This window comes from Schistocerca cancellata, chromosome 4 (assembly GCF_023864275.1).
Source record: "Schistocerca cancellata isolate TAMUIC-IGC-003103 chromosome 4, iqSchCanc2.1, whole genome shotgun sequence".
NCBI classification, from domain to species: Eukaryota; Metazoa; Arthropoda; class Insecta; order Orthoptera; family Acrididae; genus Schistocerca; species Schistocerca cancellata.
In genome coordinates, this window is record NC_064629.1 from 32309532 (window position 1) to 32324353 (window position 14822).

A 14822-nucleotide genomic window follows, 5' to 3' on the forward strand; every position below is an offset into this window, starting at 1 on the left:
ATCTACATCCATCTTCAGGAGCCCAATGGCTGCCACTGCATGAGCTTGCATGTATGGGCTCACACCTTCAACTGGACCCCAGAATGGGTACAGGGTAACCTCATAGGTCACAAGGTGTTTCAGATGGCTAACATTGCTCTCAGAAAGAATATGAGGTCAGCCATATGCACCAGCTGCAGCTGCAACAACATGCACAACCCATTCCTCCTCTCAGACCTCACAGGGACTTTTGCCACCATGACCTTTAAAGAAGTGAACAGAATATTGAGGTTCTGTATGTGCTGCTCCCATGTGGCTCCCGTTATAATAATGTCATCTGAGTAGTTCACACAGTTAGGAATATATTGTAATAACTGCTCTAAATAAGCTGCAATTCAGCTACTCCAAAAGGTAAGCAATTGTAATGGTACGTGAAAAAAGCACATTGCGCACAAAGATGTATCACGATTGTTCATCTAATGTCAACGGTAAGAATTCCTCTCCGAGATCAATCTTAAGACAAAAACTGGCTTCCAGGCAGTTTTGCCAGTATCTATACCTGACCTGGGACTGAATACAGATTTAAATGTAATTGCACATTAACAATTATCTTAAAACCTCCACAGATTTCGATACTGCCATCAAGTTTTTTTTTTTTTTTTTTTTAACTACAACCACTGGCTTTCCGATACGGGCATAATGACACCTAATTGATGTGCCCTAAGTAAAATGGTTCAAATGGCTCTGAGCACTATGGGACTTAACTTCTGAGGTCATCAGTCCCCTAGACCTTAGAACTACTTAAACCTAACTAACCTAAGGACATCATCACAGGCATCCATGCCCAAGGCAGGATTTGCACCTGCGACTGTAGCGGTTGCACGGTTCCAGATTGTAACGCCTAGAACCGCTCCGCCACTCCGGCTCGCGTGCCCTAAGTAGTTATGCTATAATTGCATCCAACAAGGCATATGGAACTGGCTGATTGTGAGAGAAGTGAGGCAGAGCAGATTGCTTTAATGATATATGTGCCTGAAACTTTGTGGCACAGTTCACTGACATTCCAAATAACTGCTTGTGTGGTTTACATACTTTATATAGGTCTTCAAATGAAATGGTGGAGGATACCAAATTGATTTGATCACTTACTCTAAAGCCAAATACTCTGAAAGTAGATAATCCAAAAATGATAATCGCCATTGGCAAGTTTACAATCAGAAACATTAGTCTGCATTCGAATACATTACCACATACTGAGCTGGTTCATAATAAAATTTTGTGTCCACTGTAAACTGCCATTTTATTTCATGGCACTACAATGGCAGTGAGCTGATACCTCGAGATTTATTAGGGAGACAGCGGCTCTAGTGCCAACTTGGATCTGTGTTTTCTGACTGTTGATGGTTAACGCAATCCTTAGCTGGTTTGGAATTCTGTAGGATGCACATAACTGCGAGAGAGTTCGCAGAGGTGCTGTACACTTGACATTGACACATGTTTGCTCAGACACACTGAAGATAGACGTCAGACTTCTTGTAGGAAAAACATTTGGCATCAGTGTGGGCAGCACATTGCATGTGTTTATTATATCATTTTGGGAAATTACTTACACCTATGTGATGCATCAAGGCATGTCAGCAACATTGTGGCAGAAGTGGAACACTGACTGGCTCTCTCTCAAGGTGGCTGCCAGCCATGCCTTCAAAAATCAGGTTTGGAAGCACAGTCCAACAAAGTGGAGGGTGTACCCGGATATAAACTATGTCTTAAGCTACCACACACTGTCACAATACTGCACAATGGTGGGCTCTGAGGAAAGGAAAGTGTAGTTTGTTCACCTTCTTACTGTTAATTACATCTACTACTAGACATGGCAGGAGCAACAGCATTCTTCTCAAAAAATTTACTGTGCAGAAAAAGTAATTTCAAATGATTTAGCTAAGTGCAACACTTACTGAGAGAAAAATCATGTAACAGCAGCAATTTGAACAGGAGCCACATGAACAATCACATTCCTAGTAAATTATTCAGAGTAGGATTTGTTCCACTGTTTGCAGGTGAAATTAACTGATGAGATAAACATGGTAAGACTGCAGACTGCCACATATGACTGACCACATCACATGCTACATTGGTTAAATTTTATCTTTGTGGGTATTAATCGAGTTTGCTGGTTGTTATGATCAATTAGCAAATAACAGATTACAGAATATGAGAAGCCACTAAGTTCTACGAATGGGCATTCGTTCTGGACTAGTTCGTATAACTTGTTACTGGTAGGAAGAATAAAGCATTCTGATGGATTGGATACATGATATCACTTTACAGTGAAACAGAAAATGTTGCAGATAATTTGTCCATTACTCGTCAGATTCTTCTAAACCAGCCAACAGGACAAACTGACAGTGTGGCCACCAGACTCTAAAGTTACCAGTGCAGTAAATGGAGCAGCTGATTCTGTTATGTTTGTTGTTGCTGCTACAACTGGATCAGGTGATTCTGTTGTGTCAGCTGGTGTTTCCAAAGTTCCTTGAATTCCTATCCACACGTAATGCAAACATAGTCCAATCACTGTAATTTCTAAATGCACATTGCCTTAAGCTGCTTTGTACGTAATAACCATGTCAATTTATCATTGAAGAGTAGCCCTGATAACAAAAGTTGTCTACTACTTCTAGGAGTTTAGTGCTTAAGTGTAATTCACTATGGGGATGGACATACCTAATTCTAAAAGAGTGTATGAATGGATCTTGTAATTGAGAAACAACATACATGGTTTTGGACCAATGTCTGCACATTCTGTATGGCAGATGGAAATGAAAAAGCAAGAAACATAGTGATGCAGAGCTAGAATTCAAACAAAATTCATCAACACTTAATGCCAATGATACACCACGTCCAGAAATCGATACAACACCAATTATTCTGAATGTGAAGATGGAGGTGCAAAACATACTCTGTGGTACCACATTTTCTTGCACATGTTGATTATGAGGGCTTATGCTAACATAGCATTGTTGACAGGATAAAAATTCTTAAGAAAAATGGACTTACTACCTTGGAAACATCATTTGTGTATAGCCAAGACGTCTTCCCCCACATTGTGTCATACACCTTTTGCAAATCGAGGAAGACTGGAACTAAATGCAATCAATGCACACAGGCGGTGCACGAGCACTCATCACATGGGAGAGCATAGACCCCGTTTATTAGTACAGAGACATGATACCCTCTTGGACACTGGATAGCAGCCCCAGCTGCACGCTTTCATTGTGGAATGCTGTTGTATCAAAATTCTGACAGTGAGGTATGCTAAACAGGGTACACCTTCAGTAGACTTTGTTCAACTTCTTACACCAGTGCAATCGCACGAGAGGGATTACACGTTGCCACATGCATCATGGGTAGAGTGTTTATGGAAAAAGTTCCAGGCAATCGTAAAATGCGTTTTAGACAGGTACGTGCCGAGTAAAACTGTGAGGGACGGGAAAAACCCACCGTGGTACAACAGCAAAGTTAGGAAACTACTGCGAAAGCAAAGAGAGCTTCACTCCAAGTTTAAACGCAGCCAAAACCTCTCAGACAAACAGAAGCTAAACGATGTCAAAGTTAGCATAAGGAGGACTATGAGTGAAGCATTCAGTGAATTCGAAAGTAAAATTCTATGTACCGACTTGACAGAAAATCCTAGGAAGTTCTGGTCTTACGTTAAATCAGTAAGTGGCTCGAAACAGCATATCCAGACACTCCGGGATGATGAAGGCATTGAAACAGAGGATGACACGCGTAAAGCTGAAATACTAAACACCTTTTTCCAAAGCTGTTTCACAGACGAAGACCGCACTGCAGTTCCTTCTCTAAATCCTCGCACAAACGAAAAAATGGCTGACATTGAAATAAGTGTCCAAGGAATAGAAAAGCAACTGGAATCACTCAACAGAGGAAAGTCCACTAGACCTGACGGAATACCAATTCGATTCTACACAGAGTACGCGAAAGAACTTGCCCCCCTTCTAACAGCCATGTACCGCAAGTCTCTAGAGGAACGGAAGGTTCCAAATGATTGGAAAAGAGCACAGGTAGTTCCAGTTTTCAAGCAGGGTCGTCGAGCCGATGCGCGAAACTATAGGCCTATATCTCTGACATCGATCTGTTGTAGAATTTTAGAACATGTTTTTTGCTCGAGTATCATGTCATTTTTGGAAACCCAGAATCTACTATGTAGGAATCAACATGGATTCCGGAAACAGCGATCGTGTGAGACCCAACTCGCTTTATTTGTTCATGAGACCCAGAAAATATTAGATACAGGCTCCCAGGTAGATGCTATTTTTCTTGACTTCCGGAAGGCGTTCGATACAGTTCCGCACTGTCGCCTGATAAACAAAGTAAGAGCCTACGGAATATCAGACCAGCTGTGTGGCTGGATTGAAGAGTTTTTAGCAAACAGAACACAGCATGTTGTTATCAATGGAGAGACATCTACAGACGTTAAAGTAACCTCTGGCGTGCCACAGGGGAGTGTTATGGGACCATTGCTTTTCACAATATATATAAATGACCTAGTCGATAGTGTCGGAAGTTCCATGCGGCTTTTCGCGGATGATGCTGTAGTATACAGAGAAGTTGCAGCGTTAGAAAATTGTAGTGAAATGCAGGAAGATCTACAGCGGATAGGCACTTGGTGCAGGGAGTGGCAACTGACCCTTAACATAGACAAATGTAATGTATTGCAAATACATAGAAAGAGGGATCCTTTATTGTATGATTATATGATAGTGGAACAAACACTGGTAGCAGTTACTTCTGTAAAATATCTGGGAGTATGCGTGCGGAACGATTTGAAGTGGAATGATCACATAAAATTAATTGTTGGTAAGGCGGGGTACCAGGTTGAGATTCATTGGGAGAGTCCTTAGAAAATGTAGTCCATCAACAAAGGAGGTGGCTTACAAAACACTCGTTCGACCTATACTTGAGTATTGCTCATCAGTGTGGGATCCGTACCAGATCGGGTTGACGGAGGAGATAGAGAACATCCAAAGAAGAGCGGCGCGTTTCGTCACAGGGTTATTTGGTAACCGTGATAGTGTTACGGAGATGTTTAACAAACTCAAGTGGCAGACTCTGCAAGAGAGGCGCTCTACATCGCGGTGTAGCTTGCTTGTCAGGTTTCGAGAGGGTGCGTTTCTGGATGAGGTATTGAATATATTGCTTCCCTCTACTTATACCTCCCGAGGAGATCAAGAATGTAAAATTAGAGAGATTAGAGCGGGCACGGAGGCTTTCAGACAGTCGTTCTTCCCGCGAACCATACGCGACTGGAACAGGAAAGGGAGGTAATGACAGTGGCACGTAAAGTGCCCTCCACCACACACCGTTGGGTGGCTTGCGGTGTATAAATGTAGAATGTAGATGTAGATGGGTACCCAAGGGACCATATAGGAGCACATCACTCTCATACCATCCAATGCTCATCCCGCTAACACACGCCTCTCCTGCCCTCCTGCACCATGCCTTCACCTTTCACAGAAGGAACTTAAATACTTTTTATTTGGGTTGTGTCTCCCATTCTCTAAGCACTGATGTATTCCCATTTTTGGAAATAAACTTTTACAGGGGTCACTTTTTATCAGTTACAACATTGTTCGGCATCTGCAACACCTCAATCCAGATGGCCACAGGTGTTTGGTTTGTGGAATTAAAGGGACCAGACTACAAGGGCCAGCGGTCCCTTTTTCCATGAACTTGAAACACCCACACAGAATAAAAACAAACAATGGAGATGACAAGAGGCGATACAGGACAAGAAAGACACAGACAGAGACCAGAAAAAAAGGAATTAAAATCACACCAAGTGTGACAGTGGTTGGCCGACCATAGAAACAAAAAATGAAAAGCCAACCACCAAGAAACGCACTAAAAACCCCAGTCTAAAATTGTATGCCAAAGGCCAGACTCAACACAAAAAAAGGACAAACACTTAGAGCAAGTGATAAAAACCCCCTGCACGAATAAAACTCAAAACTAAATCTGCCATCCCAACATCATCTGATAAACATGCACGAAGCGTATCAGTCAGCGCAGCGCAAATGTCTGCCTGAGCGGAGTTAAAGGTGGGCAGTCCAACAAGATGCGACATAAAGGTGGGTCCTCACAGCACAATAAATAGCTGTGCATCGTCCAGGTGTGGCCAATGCACAGCCAGCAGAGGACAACAGAGTCCTTGCGAGAGAACCACAAGAAGGAGCGCCACACACCAGTAGCCTCCTTGATGGCCTGAAGTCAGTTGGGTGAAGGAAGGGTGCACCATTCTTCACTCCAGGTGTGAAGTAACTTTTGCCGCAAAACTGACCCGAGGTCACTCTCCGAAAGGCCAATCTCCAAGGCTGGTGCACTGACAACCTGTTTGGCCAGCATATCAACATGTTCATTTCCCGGGATGCCGACATGACCCGGGGTCCAAACAAAGACCACAGAGCAGCCGCAATGGGCTAGAGGATGGAGGGACTCCTGGATAGCCATCACCAGACAAGAGAGAGGGAAACACTGGTCGATAGCTCATAAACCGCTCAGGGATGACGATGATGTTTGATGTTTGGTTTGTGGGGCTCTCAACTGTGCGGTTATCAGCACCCATACAAATTTCCAACCTTTGCTCAGTCCAACCTCGCCACATTCATGAATGATGATGAAATGACGAGGACAACACAACCGCTCAGTGAGTCACTACAGATGACGAAGGACTCACCTGAGCAGGAGCAGATATACTCTAGGGCACGAGAGACGGTGACCAGCTTGGCAGTGAAAACAGTTCAGCCAGCCAGCAATAAATGTTGTTCATAATGATCCCCTAGAGTAATAGCATAACCGACACGACCAGCAACCTACGAACCGTCAGTATAGACAATGTCAGAGCCTTGAAACGCGGCAAGGATTGAAAGAATGTGGCAGTGGAGGGCCTCGGGAGGGACTGAGTCCTTTGGGCCCTGTGCCAAACTGAGCCAAAAGCATGGGCGGGGCACACACCACAGAGGTATACGCTGAAGGGCCCGGAAAAAAGGTGGAAGAGCTAGGCGCGAACGGTGATCATACACCCTGACCGGGGCCACCGTTCCGGAATATGGACGACCGACTGAGGGAACAGGAGACGATAATTGAGATGCCCGGGCAAGCTAAAAACATGTGTAGTATAAGTGGCCAGTAATTGTTGGTGCCAGATCCGCAATGGAGGAACACCTGTCTCCACAAGTATGCTGTTTACAGGGCTTGTCCGGAAAGTTCCAGTGGTGAGTCGGACCCCACTGTGAAGGATGGGGTCCAGCAACCGCAATGCGGAAGGGGATGCCGAACTGTAAGCCAGGTTCCCATAATCTAGACGGGACCCAATTAACGCCTGCTACAGCCATAGAATGGTAGACCGATCAGCCATCCAGCTGGTGTGACTCAAGCAATGAAGAGCGTTAAGATGCCACCAGCACATCTGTTTAAGCTGCCGAATATGAGGGAGCCAAGTCAACAGGGTATCAAAAACCAGTCGCAAAAACCGATGCATCTCCACCACAGCAAGAGGTTTGCCGTCAAGATATAGCTGTGGCTCAGGGTGAACAGTGCGTCACTGGCACAAATGCATAACGCAGGACTTGACAGCTGAAAACTGGAAGCCATGCACTACAACGCAAGACTGTTCCTTGCAGATAGTGCCTGCAGCTGCCTTTCAGCAGCTGCAATGCCAGTAGAACTAAAGTATAGGCAGAAGTCATCAGCATACAAGGAAGCTGAGACAGACATTCCCAACGTCGCAACTAGCCTATTAGTTGCAATTAAAAAGATGCAGACACTTAAGACAGATCCTTGCGGTACCCCATTCTCCTGAACTCAGGAGGAACTATGGGAGGCCGCAACTTGCACGTGGAAGGAACGAAGCGACAGAAAATTTTGTATGAAAATTGGGAGCAGACCCCGAAAACCCCAACCATGAAGAGTAGAGAGGATGTGATGTCACCATTTCGTATCATGCCTTCCGCATGTCAAAAAAGATGGTGACCAGATGCTGACGGCAGGCAAAGGGCGTACAGATGGCAGCCTCTAGGCACACCAGATTATTGGCGGCAGAGCGGCCCTTACGGAACCCACCCTGAGACGGAGCCAGAAGGCCCCCAAGACTCAAGTAGCCGACTCAACTTCCAGCTTACCATGCATTCTAGTAACTTGCAAAGAACATTGGTGAGGCTAATGGGGTGGTAGCCGTTCACCTCCAGTGGGTTCTCGCCAGGTTTCAACATGGGGATTATGATGCTTTCTCGCCACTGCGATCGGAACTCACCCTCAACCCAGATACGGTTGAAAAAGTCTAGGAGGCGTCGCTGGCAGTCCACCGAGAGGTGTTCGAGCATCTGACAGTGGATGCACTTTGAAATTCCCACTCACTGAATGGAGCATTGTACGATTCAGGATGGCATGTGTGAAACGAAAGGCTCCAATGTTCCAACCACTCTTTCACGGAGCGGAAGGCCAGTGGGTAATTCGCAGAAGTGGCCATCTGCAGGGGTTCCCAGAAGAGTGACGCTGTGGCAGTGACAAAAAAATCAGAAAGTGGTCACTACCGCACAAGTGGTCGTGCACACTCCATTGGACAGATGGTAATAGGCTAGAGCTGCAGATCGAAAGGTCAGTGGGTGAGTACGTGCCATGCACCACATTGAAATGTGTGAAGGCACCAGTATTTAAAAGAGAAAGGTCGAGCTGAGCCAATACTTGCTCAACAATGGTGCCTTGGCCTGTTGCCTCAGGGTCTCCTGGGGCTTCTTCAGCCCCTTGGGGGTGTCTGGTTTGCCACTGGACGGAACGTGGGAAGGTAGTGACCCAAGGGCTCCCTTCCTAGTGAGAGAAGCAGAAGAAGACTTATGCTCCTCTGGCTTAGAAGTGGGGACTAGTGTACCCAATTGTTGGGGGGGGGGGGGGGGGGGGGTGCTGCTCCCGAGGTAGGTGGTGCGGGAGCAACAGTGAGGGAAGTGCCCCCCACCATCAAGGGAGCAGATGTGGTCCTTTGGCTCTGAAAGCTGACTGTATTTGGTGCAACAGATGGAGCTGTAACAGGAGTGACAGTGGTGGCATAAGACGTCATGTGCACGGGATGAAGCCATTCAAATTTCTGTTTAGCCTCAATGTAGGTCAGTCGGTCAGGGTCTTGTATTCCATTATTTTCCGTTCCTGCTGTAGAATCTTACAGTCTGGCAAGCAAGATGGATGGTGCTCTCCACAGTTGACACAGATGGGAGACGGGGCACATGGAGTATCAGGATGGGATGGAAGACAACAATCGTGACATATGAGGCTGGAAGCACAGCGGAAAGACATATGGCCAAACTTCCAACACTTGAAGCATCGCGTCGGGGGAGGGGTATATGGCTTGACATCGCAGCGGTAGACCATCACCTTCACCTTCTCGGGTAATGTGTCACCCTCGAAGGCCAAGATGAAGGCACCGGTGGCAACCTGATTATCCCTCAGACCCCGACGGACGCGCCAGATGAAAATGGACACCTCGTCACTCTAAGTTGGCTCGCAGCTCATCATCGGACTGTAAAAGAAGGTCCCTGTGGAAGATAATGCCTTGGACCATATTTAAGCTTTTATGGGGTGTGAGATTAACAGAAACATCCCCCAGCTTCTTACAAGCGAGTAATGCCAGTGACGGGACAGAGGATGCTGTTTTTATCAGGACTGACCCAGACCGCATTTTTGACAAGCCCTCCACCTCCCCGAACTTATCCTCTAAATGCTCTACAAAGGACTGAGGCTTCATGGACACAAAGGATTCCCCATCAGCTCTCGTACAGATTAAAAGAGGTGGGAAGGGACCAAATAGCTGGGTCATCAGTCCCTTGTTCCGAATAAAACAATGCCACAAGGGTGAGAATAAAACAAGCAAGACTGATGACACAAAATGGAGGGAAAGGAAAAACCACAAGAGCGATGGAAAGACAACAAACACTTAAGTGGACAAAAGGGGCCAAGAAAGCCACAGAAACGCAAGAAACAGGTAGAAGAGATTAAAACGACAAAACAGAATACCATGGCTGGCTGACCATGAGAATAAAAAGGAGAAGCCAGCCACTCTGCAACACATTAAAACCACCACCCTAAAAGCACTAGGGTGGAGGACACATGGGGACAAAGGACACAAGCTAAAATTTAGATCAAATGATAAAACCCACCCTCACGAATAAAATGTAAAACTAAATCAGTCGATGAGGCATTGTCAGATAAAATTAGCGGCAATGAGTCCAGTAACCAAAGATTTTGTCACAGGCCAGTCAAAGTGGGACAGTGCACCAGAATATGGACCATTGTCAACCGGGCACCGCATCAACATCAACACTGAGGCAGGTCTTCACGGTGCAGGAGGTAGCTGTGGGTGGCCTAAGCGTGGCCAAAGAGGAGCTGGCAGAGAACCACAGAGTCCCTGCGAGACACCCACATGGAGGACTGCCACACATTTGTAGTCTCCTTAATGGCATGCAGTTTGTTGTGCGTACTGAGACTACGCCATTCCGTCTCCCAAAGCCAAAAAACCTGGCGACATAAAAACGAACACAGGTCAGTTATTGGAATGCCGATCTCCTTAAGTCATTTCCGTGTAAGCAAGTAAGCCTGTCAGCAAGTTCGTTGCCTGGGATTCCGACGTGTCCAGGGGTCCACACAAACACCACTGAACAACCAGACCATTCCAGGGCATAGGTGGATGCCTGGATGGTTGCTATCAAAGTATGACTAGGGTAGCCCTGGTCAATAGCTTGTAGGCTGCTCAGAGAGTCAGTACACAGAAGAAATGACTCCCCAGGGCACGAACTGATGTGCTCAAGAGCACGAGATATAGACACCAGCTCTGCAGTGAAAACACTGCAGCCATCAGGCAAGGAATGCTGGTCAATATGTCCTCCATGGACAAATGCAAAGCCGATGTGACCATCAGCCATCGAACAATCTGTGTAAATCATTTCATGGCCTCGGTACATGTCAAGAATCGAGATGAAGTGACAGCAGAGAGCTGCGGGGTGACTGAGTCCTTTGGGCCATGTGCAAGATCCAGGCAAAGCCGCGGCCTAGGTGTATGCCAAGGAGGTGCACGTGATTGGACCTCGAGTATAGGTGGTACAGACAAGGACTCCAGTTCAGATAGAAGAGACTGGACACGAACTACAATTGGAAGCCCTCACTTGATCCTCCTATGCGGGAGATAAACTGCCATGGGTGGGAAAAGGAGATTGTAATTTGGATGCTCAGGAGAACTACGAACATGTGCAACGTAACTGGTGAGCGGTTGTGCACACCTGACCTGCAATGGAGGAACCCCAGCCTCCGCAAGGACGCTGGTCACCGGACTCATCCTAAAAGCTCCTGTCACTAGTTTAAACCCACATTGGTACACTGGGTCAAATAAACGCAATGCTGCGGGCACCGCCGAGCCATAAACCACACTCCCGTGGTCAATGTGGGATGGAAAAAGGGCTCTGTATAGCTGCAGCAGCATAGAGCTGCAGCTACAGCCCATGACTGCAGCTTGTGGATGGTTCCCTGTAGGCACCGCTCAGCAATACCAGTACTGGTGGAGCAGTACGAAATGCAGAAGTCGTCTGCATACAGAGACGGACGGCCCCCACAGCTGCTGCTAGACCGTTAATGGCCACTAAAAATAGAGATACACTCAATACAGAGCCCTGTGGGACCCCCATGTCCTGGATATAGTGGGCATGGGGGAGGGGGGGGCGGGGGGGGGGAACTATGGGAGGCACCAACTTGGACATGGAAAACACGAGGCGACAGGAAATTCTGGATAAAAATTGGGAGCTGGACTCAGAAATGCCACATGTATAATGTGGCAAGTGTATGATGACGCCAGGTGGTGTCGTACACTATTTGTAAATCAAAAATGACGGCAACAAGGTGTTGGCATCTGGAAATGGCTGTTCGGATTGCAGACTGGAGGGACACAAGATTATCAGTGGCAGAGCAACCCAGGCAGAAACTGCCCTGGCATGGAGCCAGTAGGCCACGTGACTCCAGGACCCAACCCAACCGCTGACACACTACACATTCAAGCAGCTTACAAAAAACGTTGGTGAGGCTGGTGGGCCAATAGCTATTCACATCAAGCAGGTTTCTGCCATGTTTGAGCCCTGATATGATGGTGTTCTCCCATCAATGCAATGGAAAGACGCCATCGCACCAAATCAGGTTGAAGATCACGAGGAGATGTCCCTTGTAATCAGATGAGAGATGTTCAGTCATCTGACTGTGGATCCAATCAGGCCCAGGAGCTGTGTCGGGGCAATGTGCAAGGGCACTGAGGAGCTCCCACTCTGTAAATGGGGCATTATAGGGTTCACTGTGGCGTGTAGTGAACGAGAGGACTTTCTCTTCTATCTGCCGTTTAAGAGTTCGAAAGGCTGGAAGGTAATTCTCCGATGTAGAGGCGCCAGTATAGTGCTCAGCAAGTGCTCGGCAATTGCGTTTGCATTGGTGGATAACACGCCATTTAGGTTAACACCAGGAACACCTGTCGGGGTCTGGTACCCAAAAACTTGTTTGATCTTTGCCCCGACTTGGGAAGGTGACGTTTGGCACACAATGGTTGAGACATACCCCTCCCAACACTCATGTTTCCACCTTTTGATATGCTGGCCAATGCAGGTACGGAGCCGTTTAAAGGCTATGAGGTGCTCCAGGGAAGGGTGCCGGTTATGCCACTGTAGAGCTCGCCAACGCTCCTTAATTGCCTCAGCGACTTCCGGAAACCACGAAGGGACTGTCTTTTTCCGGGACACCCAAAAGAATGAGGGATCACGTTTTCTGCCACAGAAACAATCGTAGTTACCTGCTCAACCAACAAATCGATGTACCCATATGGGGGAGTGGCAGCAGAGGTTAAAGTTTCCCAGTCCGCCTTGTTTAAAGCCCATCTGAGTAGGTGCCCACAGGCGTGATGCCGGGGCAGCGACAGGAAGATGGGAAGTGGTCACTACAACACAGGTTGCCATGTGCTCTCCAGTGGATAGATGCGAGAAGGCCAGGACTCCAAACCGAGAGATCAATGGCCAAATATGTGTCATATGCCACACTGAAATGTGTGGCAGCCCCATTATTTAAGAGGCAGAGGTTGAGTTGTGACAGTAAATTTTTGACATCTCTGCCTCGGCCAGTAGGAACTGTGCCATGCCACACGGGGTTATGAGCATTAAAATCTCCCAAGAGTAGCAAAGGTTTATGGAGCTGATCAATCAGTGCAGCCATGCGTTCAGGGGTACTGCACCATCTGGAGGAAGCTATATGTTGTACACAGTTATTTCCTGTGTCATCCGTATCCTGACAGCCACTGCTTCAAGAAGGGTTTGAAGGGGGCCCAGGTTCACTGCATACTGAGTTCAGGACATAGGCATGAATTTCACCTGACACTCTAATATAGTTGCTTGTGTTCCTGTAATATCCCTTATAGCCATGGAGGGCAGGGGTCCGCACTGCCGTGAACCAGGCTTCCTGGAAGACAATGCAGAAAGCAGGTGTAAAGATTAACAGTTGCCATAGCTCAGCCAGGTGTGGGAAAAAACCGCTGCAGTTCCACTGGAGGATGCGTTATCATGAGACTGGGAAGGCCTGAAGCACCCAAGGAGGCAGGTTATGCCTAAGGGTCACTTACTGCCAACGAATGAGTATTTGTAGCCATTTCTATGGTGGATGAGGCATCAGTGAGATCCAGGTCCGCAGGGGACGCTAAGATCTCCACTGCATCCTCAGATGCAGAATTGATAGGGAGTGGTGGTGTTGGGGCCACCAGATGGTCCTGTATCTTAGCAGACTACTACTTAGTTTGCTTGCTCTCTCACTTCCATTTAGGGGCTTGCAGGGAAGATTTTTCTGAAGCAGCTTCAGGCACGGAGGAAGGCCGTGAAGCTCTTCGTCCAGCAGCATTTGGCTCCTTGAGCCGCTGGCGAGTGTCCGTTGTGGGATTAGTGGAGACCTTGGAAGAGAGGGTCTCAAGGGACCCCTCCCGCAAGAGAAGAGCCGGAGGAGGCTGTTGCTTCTCCAGCAGGAGGGAGGGATGGGCTTGGTTCCAAAGCAGGTGCTTTGGGAGAAAGGGAGAAAGATTTGCCTCCTACCACCAAGGGTCGGATGTATTCTGGTGACCTAGAGGGAGGAACCACTGGCACTTGGGGCGGCAATGGCGATGTAGCTGCAGCATATGCATCGTCAACCTAATGGGGTGTAATATTTCGAATTTACAGTTAACCTCTGTGTAAGTCAACCAGTCCAAGTTCTTGTACTCCATAATTTTCTGCTCCTTTTGGAGTACTGAGCAGTTTGGCAAGCAGGGGGAGTGGTGCTCTCCACAGTTGATGTAAGTGGGAAGTGGCGCACATGGTGCTGTGGATGTCCACAGTCTCGGCATGTGGCGCCAGAAGTGCAGCGGGAAGACGAGCCCAAACTTCCAGAACTTAAAGCACCGCATAGGGGGAGGGATGTATTGTTTAACATCACAGCGGTAAACCATCACCTTGACATGTTCAGGCAATGAATCACCCTCAAAGGCCAAGATGAAGGCACCGGTACCAACCCTGTTGTCTTTGGGTCCCCTGTAAAAGCGTCGGATGAAATTAACACCCCTCCGTTCTAAGTTGGCATGGAGCTCGTCGTCAGACTGCAAGAGGTGGTCATGATGGAAAATAATCCCCTGGACCGTGTTGAGGCTTTTATGGGGAGTGACTGAAACAGGAATATCACCCAGCTTGTCACAGGCAATTAGTGCTCAGGATTGGGCTGGGGATGCTGTCTGAATCAAGACT

At 47.3% G+C, this 14822-nt stretch overlaps 1 protein-coding gene across 2 annotated transcripts in view; it reads right to left on the reverse strand.

Annotated features, from left to right (window-relative positions):
* The window catches only part of LOC126183188 (transmembrane protein 183-like), a 252438-nt gene that overhangs the window by 185010 nt on the left and 52606 nt on the right, over positions 1–14822 (reverse strand). The window lies entirely within an intron of this gene.